Here is a 9,345-nt window from a genome sequence, read left to right as displayed (position 1 = left end):
TTTAACGTGTGTATGTCAAATGACAGAAGAAGAATTACAGAGAAATTCAGAGGCGGAAAGGATGTTTGCTGAGCGAATTGTGGGAAACGGATGGCCACCCACTCTGACCAGTGACACCCAGGGCTAAGCTGAATGCTCCAGGGAAATCCCTTTAGTGCTAATAGGGGACCGTATAGAATGGGGCGCCTGGATGGCTTAGTCGGTTAAGCATTGGACTCTTGATTTCGACTCAGGTCATGATCCCAGTGTTCCTGAGTTCAAGCCCTGCACCAGGCTCCGCTCTCCTTGGGATTCTCTCTTCTCTCCCTGTCTCTCTGCCCCTCCAGTGCATGCACTCTCATACGCACTCTCTCTCAAAATAAATAAACTTAAAAAAAAAATACCCTTAAAAAATAGGGAACAGTATGGACAAGCAAGCAGATCATCTGGACTCTCAGTGGGCAAAGATTCTGACAGGCAGGTGATCAAGCTCGGAAAAATTCAACCAACATTCCTGTAAGTGGTCAGAGCTTAGAGTCAGGAGAGTGATGCGAATAGGTAAAGACCAAATGTTACTGGCGTCGAGGAAATGGGAAGAAAACAAACATTTCATTGCCTGCTTGTGCCAGGCACTCTGCTAGAGCTCCCCATGATCATTTAATCTTCTAACAAACCTGCCAGCTAAGTGTTATTACTTTTTCAGAAAAGGAATCAGGAGACCAAGTAATATTAATGAACATAGTTCAAAGTCACAAAGCAGAAGAGCACGAGAACCTGGATCTGATTTCAGAGGCATAATTCCGGGAAAGTCTGGAAGGAGTTATCGTTGACCCCTCGGTGGGAATTGGTGCTTGGGGACGGAGCTCCACCCCCTGCGAAGATGAAGAACCGGGACACCTGGCGTGAAACCAAGGTGGAGACTCGGGCACAAAGGAAAACGACAGGGAGACCCATCAACAAAATCTCTTACAAGGGAAGAATTTGCTCCTAGGAAGAAGATGGAAAGGATAAAGGGGTGAGAGCTTCTAGGATATTAGTGAGAATGTCATTTTAATATTTAGTTCACTAGTCTCCACAGACCCATGTTCTAAAACGGTGAGTAAAATATCTTAACCTGTTATCATGCAGTATCTATCATTGCTGATGGGCACATAGGAACTCTCATGACATCCACTTAATTTGCCAGATTAAATGATGCTCCTTGTTCCCTCTTTAAAACATGCCCACAGTATGGTATATACTCAAAAGTAGTAGAATTCCCTTTAATATAATTGTGAACTTCCACTCTCCTTGCAAGCTCCAGGCTTCTTCCCTCAAGTCCCTGTATACCAGTTGAACTTGTCGTTATAATCCTGTTAATTAATTCAATATTGTATAAACCAATGGAATGTAAACAAGTCACTGAAGAAATTGCTATCAAACGGGATGCAAGCAAGGAAACTACAAAAGCCCAGAAAACGTAAAAATCTACAAATATTTTGCACTTCAAAAGACTGACAAATGAAATGTAGTTCAGGTTAAAATTAAAAGTTGAAGGTATGTAGCATTGTTTTTCTTTTCTGTGCTTTTTCTTTAAAAATTTTTTTTTAATGTTTATTTATTTTTGAGAGAGAGACAGAGTGTGAGCGGGAGAGGGGCAGAGTGAGAGGGAGACCCAGAATCAGAAGCAGGCTCCGGGCTCTGAGCTGTCAGCACAGAGCCCGACGCGGGGCTCGAACTCAGAGACTGAGAAATCACGACCTGAGCCGAAGTCGGATGCTCAACCGACTGAGCCACCCAGGTGCCCCTTTTCTGTACTTTTTCAATTCACCAACAGTACCGGTGTTGGATGAGAATGCTTTTACTCTATCTGTATTGTACTTGTAGAGCACTTTCGTTCCTTCTTTCTAAAAAAGCACAATCTGTCTAGAAAAGCAAAATTCAAGATGGGAGTCCATGTTCCTTTAGTGACTCCATTCGGCACTTTTCTGTGAAACCTCCGTACAGAGTATAATGCTACCTGTTCGATTAGGCTATTCCTCTAAATCTTAGGGATAGCATGACTCTTAGGTGTTCAGTTTTGCATTGTGCACACTAATAGCTCACTAGCATTCATAAGACTGCCTGGAATCATGCTTTTGAGGGCCAGATTGTTGCTGTTGTTTTTTTATAGGCCAATATGTACAGCATTTTAATAGTTCTGTCTTTAAGGGGTCTTAGACATAATCGGGCACAATTTTCTTGTATTAAAGATAAGTAAACTGAGGACTAGGGTCAAAGACACTTGTCCAAGGTAAAAAATTTATTAAAATGAAGGGACATGTTTGTATCTCTCCTATGCTATACAGCACTTTTAATCCAAAGTTCTCAAAGCACTTTTGAATCAGATCATTAATGATTCTGATGCCTGAGCATCCAATTATTATCCTATTTTCTACCAGCTTGGTTGCCTCCTCTCAGACACGGAAAGGTCAATGTTTTCTTTGCAGGTGAATTGGTTGAGAAGTGCATTCATCCATAAATAAGAAACCTGAAAAACAAGGGTTATTTTTATCACATATACCAGTGGAAGACAGTCCAGGCGGGCCTCATTTGTCCCCTCTAAGTTTTAGAACGTCATTAAGAACGTGAGGCATTCTCTGTTTTCTTGTCCAGCCCATCTTAATGCATTCTTGTTACCTGGCAGTTAGCTATTTCACCTCAAATATTGTAGGTTTGCATTGGCAGAAGAAATGGAAGAAGAAAAGAAAGCATGTCAGCTGATCTGGACTTGCTTTGAAAAGAGATTTTCTGGCACCCCACTTAATAATTTCCTCGTCGATCTGATTGGCCAGCTGTGTTACTTGGCCCCTCTTACCTGCATAGTGGCTGCACTGTGTGTTGGGAGGGCAACCAGGAGTCTTTATCACTGCAGGACTGTTGCCAAGATTAAGAAGAAGGTAAGTGCGGTGCTTGGCATGCACTTGGCCCCCAGTAGACGCTGAAAAATTGGTAGCTCTTACTCTGAAAAAAATGAAACCAGCGGTGACGCCTCCAGATTTCTTCCGTAGTAATTACAAAGAAGTGTTTTTATACGTGTAAAGAATCTAGTGTGGTAATAAAATAAGTTTTAGTAGAAAAACAAATTTTTACTAAACTTCCATTTGGCACTAAAATATTGGTATGGCAACTTTTAAAAATTCATTTGAGTAACCAGATCATCATTCTGGACAATGGTCAATAGTCTCAAAAATCTGAAATGCAAATGACACTTTCTCTCTGAGTTGGAAAATATTTATTGTATTTAATTATCATTAAAAGAACTTTATATCATGGGGCGCCTGTCTGGCTCTGTTGGTAGACAGAGAATGCGACTCTTGAACTCAGGGTGTGAGTTCAAGCCCCACATTGGGCATGGAGCCTACTTAGAGAGAGAGAGAGAGAGAAAGTAGTTTTTATCATAACTAAATCATGTTCAAATTAGTGATAGGTTGAGAAAATATCTATTGAACCATTAAATCTACCACAAATATCCATTCATATTATTCATATGTTCATTGTTAAGTAAAGACCTTGACGTTCAAAAGATGTATCTGTGGGAATCACTGGGTTTCTGACTTCAGTTGTAAGAATTTCTAGTTTGTAATAAGCACTGCCGTTAGACTGGCAATACCAGAAGTTTTATGTGAGGTACTTCATTTTGTGAAGCAACAAGAAGAAAAAAAAAAAAGAAAAATATGTATTTTATAAGAAAATTAACCATTTTTAACATGAAAAGTATTAGTAGAATTTCATAGATATAAAAATACCTAAAGTTAACATCTGCCTCATCTACAGGAAATATCATGTATGTACTGGTCAATCCCATGATAACACAAAAAGCTCAAGCACAATCCATTACTGTGTTATACTGGACTATTACTATGTAAATTGTTTTGAAATGAGTAGGAAAAAAAAAAGTTCACATAAACCATTGCCTAAAAACTTTCTTTAAAATGAACTAAATGTTAGAGGTGTGTGTGTGTGTGTGTGTGTGTGTGTGTGTAATAAAAGGAAGGGAATCTAGCCTTTTTAAAAGTCCATCTAGGAGTCATTATGCTTAGTGCTTTACAAATACTTCTATTTCACAATCTTTACAACAACTCTGAGACGCTAATACTCCAGTAAGGGGAAATCACATGGAAAGGAGACATCAGAGAGATTCTTAAGTGTCGCAAACAGGGACTGAGGGGCTACAATTCAAAGGTGGATCAGATTCCTCTGCTCTGTACCCTAAACACGTGATTGTCCTGTGAATATGACTTAGCCTCTTTGTCTTTCATGTAGCAGTGTTGTGACTTTTGACGTTAATACATGTATTGTGGATGTAAATAGATGTATTTGGTTCAAGGTTCCTCTTCAAAGTACAACCCAAGAAAATAAAAGCATTGTAGTATAGAGAAATGAATAATTAAATGAATGTAGCCGAATTTATAAAATCTGAACCCAAACTGCCCCTTGATTACAAAGTTTGCCTTTTTTTCGTCTGTAATTACCAAAATACTTAACTCAGTTATGCACCTAACTTTATATATGTATATGTCCGTGTGTATACGTACATATATCTGCAAATTGCAGTTTTTAACTACCATAGTTCTGCCAGGGAGCATGTACATGGTTTTTTCTTTTGCCTTTTTCTTGCTTACTTTTCCCTTTGCTTGAATCTATCCCATCACATATAGTTTAGCCTGTAGTATGCAAGTCTTTCTCTTCTTTAAATTATTTCATCCAGGGCGCCTGCGTGGCTCAGTTGGTTAAGCGTCTGACTCTTGACCTCAGCTCAGGTCATGATCTCACAGCTTGTGAGATGGACGGCACAGAGCTGTGATTCTCTCCCCCCTCTCTGCCCCTGCCCCACTCACACTCCCACGCGTGCTCTCTCTCTCTCTCTCAAAATAAATAAATAAACTTTTTAAAAAATTATTTCATCTAGCCTAATTGCACCTCTTCCAGTTCCATGCTGGAACCCTCACCCCAACTCCAAGGTAGCACATGTCCCGCTCTGGCCTATGGCTCGTGCTGCAACATTATCGCTCCATTGGCAATATTCTCACTGCTGGAAGCCAATCTCAGCTGTGAAGGAGAATTTGTTTAGGCATAACAATATCAACATTGGAAAGATATTTCCTATCTCTTCTGAAAAGAACTCAAGTCGAAAGCACATCTCTCTTTAATCCATTGGATCTTTACAGATAAAAAAAAAAAATGAAGTTCAAGTGCCCTTCATTTTTCTCACTAATGCATCCAACAAAATCCTTTTACTCCTTTTAAGGAGTACCATTTTCACTTTCATAAAGAATTCTCAAACCTATTAGCTGCTCAGATCTGATAGTTTGCTCCCTTCCGCAGGTCAAGCTGAGCAAACTCCCATTGCAGCAAAGCCACCAGGAACTCTAGTTACTGAAGATGGCCATATTCCTTCACAAAAAGGGCCTGGAAAGTGCTAGCAATGCCCTGTTCCTCTTAACCACCTCCAACCCTCTCTCAAGGAAATGGCCAAAGTTAAGTAAAAATGGCTGGCATGTTAGATTTTTTTTTTTTTAATGAAGTAAAAATGTATACTCACATTATGAATAAACTGTGTTTTAAAGTATGCCCTGCCTTATTTTCTCAGGTATAAACATATTTCAAGGCGATGTCAATAAACCAGGTTTCAAGAAACTACTAAAACATTTTTTGTGAGTTGCTTTCATTTTATCTGAATTTTAGTATGTATTTCAACACTTGGCTATACCACAGTATGTAGGTTTGTCTGTCATTTCATAGCTGTCAAAGGGAAATTCTTATTTTAAACCTCTACATCATCATTAAACAGTTCTAATAATAAAAGGCCTAAATTTTAAGCCCTCGGGGACATCAAAGTATCTCATTTACTATGTTGATCCAGCTCTGCCAGCATGTTGCAAAACAGATAGGAATAGGCGAAAGAGGGTCAGAACAAAACCGAACACTGTTATCTCGTTGTTGACAATACCTAAGATGATAAAATATTTTGTTTAAAACTGGTGGGCTGTCTTAGTAAGTGAACCAAGAAAGGGTGGGGGAGCTCCTAAATGTATCTATTTTAGGCTACATCTTATAATTGACCCTTTTTCCTTTTTAAGTAAATGTATGCCTCCTCCTACCTAGCTCAGAGCCTTGTTACAACATCCTTAGGAAAGAAAGCAGTCATTTAAAAATGGAGTTGAAAGTCCACATTTCAGCCTTGTAATGTGGTTGCATCGTGTGGTGACCTTGGAGACTTAGCTCCAGTTGTGCAAAGTCTCATAATGCGGACGAGCACAGCTCAGAAAATAACAAAACCCCAACATTCTTTTTTACTCTACTCAATATTTTTACTTGTTACAGTCTCCTTGAGGAAGTGTTGGCTCTGATAAAAGGGCAACAGGCATTTGCCTCATGGTCTGAAGTTTGATAGCCAAAAATAAACATGGGTGGGTGGGGGGGCGATCATGACTTTCAGACGCATGACTTTGAGATTTGGCCCAGGCCGAACTCAAGTTTACCTTTGCACTGTAAAAAAAAAGTTTGCCAGGCAAATGGGTAAACGGTAGAGTTTATCTCACTTAATGATGAATGTCAAACTATCCAAGATCCTTCAGGCTCAAAATTGTTTACTCATGAATAACGAGAGCATTGCAAACCCCTGTAAAAATCACCTAATTTTCATAACCTGATCCTTTGTGTTGGTGTATTTTTAAAGTTACGAAAGTTTTTTTTTAATGCTTATTTATTTTTGAGAGAGAGAGAGCAAGAGAGGGAGAGGGAGAACATGAGGGGGATGGGCAGAGAGAGGGGAGCAGAGGATCCAAAGCGGGCTCTGCACTGACAGCAGCAAGCCCAACGTGGGGCTCGATCTCACGAACCGTTGAGATCGTGACCCAAGCTAAAGTCGGTCACTCAACTGACTGAGCCACCCAGGTGCCTCTAAAGCTATAAAAGTTTTTAAAAGTTACAAACTTATAAAAACTTATGAAACTTTTAGAAAAGTGGTGATGAGATAGATGGGGGAGAGAGAGAGAGAGAATGTATGTATTTATTTATTTTCATTGTAAATTCAGTTGATAATTCTCAAGTGGAGACTGTTAACTGGGAAGTTTTTGGAAATGTACAAGGGCACTTTTGGTTTCTCAGGGACAGAAGGGAGATGTGCAGCAGGGAACTACTGACATTCAATGCCAGGAGCTAGGAATATGAAACATCCTGCTAAGTTTGGCACTGAACAACCATGAAATGCCAACGGCACGCTCACCCTTGAGAAACCCAAGGGACCCATCAATTACAAGTAAATGACGTGTTGTGAAGAAGTACAGAGGCAGAGGAGTCTAGGGGTTCTGTGTGGGCTGTGGAGCCACACAGCTGGAGCTCAAATCGAATTTCTGGCTGAATGACCACAGCCATGTCAGTTAAGTGGCCTAAGACTCAGTTGCCCCACCTGTAAAACGGGCATACTAATACCTGCCTCACAGAATTTTGTTGTAAGGGTTAAACAAGTTAAAATATATGAAGTGCTTGGCATATGGTAAGCTCTCAATGTTGGCTGCTGCTATTACAAATTCACTCAAGCCCTTCATTTTGTATTAATTGGAGTGGGTAAGAGGATGTACAAATATGTTCTTAAATACCTGAGGCTTCTACATTTAAAAATATTCCGTCTGATATCCATTATGTGTCTGAAGATGTTTCTTGATGACGACGGCCATGTTGTAAGCCTGCTCGCAGTCATTAAATGCATTCAGATGAAGCAGTTAAGAGAAGATGGAGTGGGAGCAGGAAGCATACCCAGGTTTCAGACAATTTGTGTGCGCCGTCAAAAAGGAAGAGCGTAAGGTGGACACTTTATTTGGTGAAGGGATGCAGAGGAGGTCTGACCAAATTATAACGGTGGGTTTGCACCGTGGTGATCATAGCTGGTGAGATACAACTGAGGACAGATCATTACTAACTTAAAAACATTTGTGCAACACTGCACTTCCGTGGGGTCGGTGAGCCTTGAGCCTATCAGTGGAGACGTGGAACATTCTGAACAGTTAAATGCTTCTTTCTGTAAAAGAGGAGGCTCCCTGCTCTGCAGTGAAATCTTGGATTTGTTGTTTGCACACAGAGCACCTTGTTTGTATAACACTCATTTTTAACTGTAATTCAGTCTTTTGAACCTGTAAAGGAAAAGCCAATGAAAACAAGTTTTACTTCTATTAAGACTTGAAAAGCCCAAAAGTGAATATTAAATTAATCTTAGTGTTTTATACATAAAACAACAACAACAACAACAACAACAACAACAACAACAACTGAATCCAAACAAGAACGAGGTTAGTGCCCGTGAGAAGAATAGAATAGCTCATCACAGGTGGATGGACCGTGTTTTTCATAAGTACAAATTCAGCAGGAACTAAAAAGACAAAAGGATACCAGTTACCCTTCCAATTTGCTAAATCAAAGTTCTGTGACTGTCAGATGATTTATGTGATGATTCAAATGATCAAATGCTTTAATCACAAATAGATTTTAGTACTATCACCATTAGTAGACATCTAAAAATAGCAGCAATAGTACTATGTTGATTCATTCCCTTTCAAAGACTGAATCACAAAGTACAAGATCTAGTGAATTGGAATTCATCAATTCTGTTCCCCTATATGTCTCTCTTGGTGCCTCTTCCACACCCTGAACCTTCACATGGCTCAAGATTCAATATCCTCCATTATGTTCTTTAGCTGTACCTTTGCATCAGGCACATACATCCTCTATCCGGACACGTTCTTAAAAGTCATCTTACTGGCACTACAGTGAAAGTTTCTCAAACCTCTGTCTCCAGCATTGTCCCCTTGCTTGTCCTCCAGTCATCATATTTCCAAGGACTATTAGAAACTGCCACTTAAGGGGCACCTGGGGGGCTCATTCAGTTGAGCATCAGACTCATGATCTCAAATTTCATGAGTTCAAGCCCACATGAGGCTCCATGCTGGCAGTGCGAAGCCTGCTTAGGATTCTCTCTCTCCCTGTCTCTCTTGAAATGAATAAATAAACCTAAAAAAATATTTTAGGAATCGCCACTTAAATACAAAAATTCTACTTAAGGGGAGTCTGGGTGACTCAGCCACTTAGTGTCCACTCTTGATTTTGGCTCAGATCATGATCCAAGAATCATGCAATGGGGCCCCGCATTTGTCTCCATGCTGAGTGTGGAGCCTACTTGGGATTGTCCCTCTCCTTCTGCCCCTACCCCCCTCCACCCAAGAAAATAAACTTAAAAAAAAAAAAAACTTCCTTAAATGCACACATTTCCTTCTCACATCCAAACAATCAACAAATCTGGTCTACGTTCAAAATATATTCAGAGTCTGGTGACTTCTCTTTGCTCCAGCC

This window comes from Panthera leo, chromosome A1 (genome assembly GCF_018350215.1).
Source record: "Panthera leo isolate Ple1 chromosome A1, P.leo_Ple1_pat1.1, whole genome shotgun sequence".
NCBI lineage: Eukaryota > Metazoa > Chordata > Mammalia > Carnivora > Felidae > Panthera > Panthera leo.
This window is presented reverse-complemented; position numbering follows the sequence as displayed.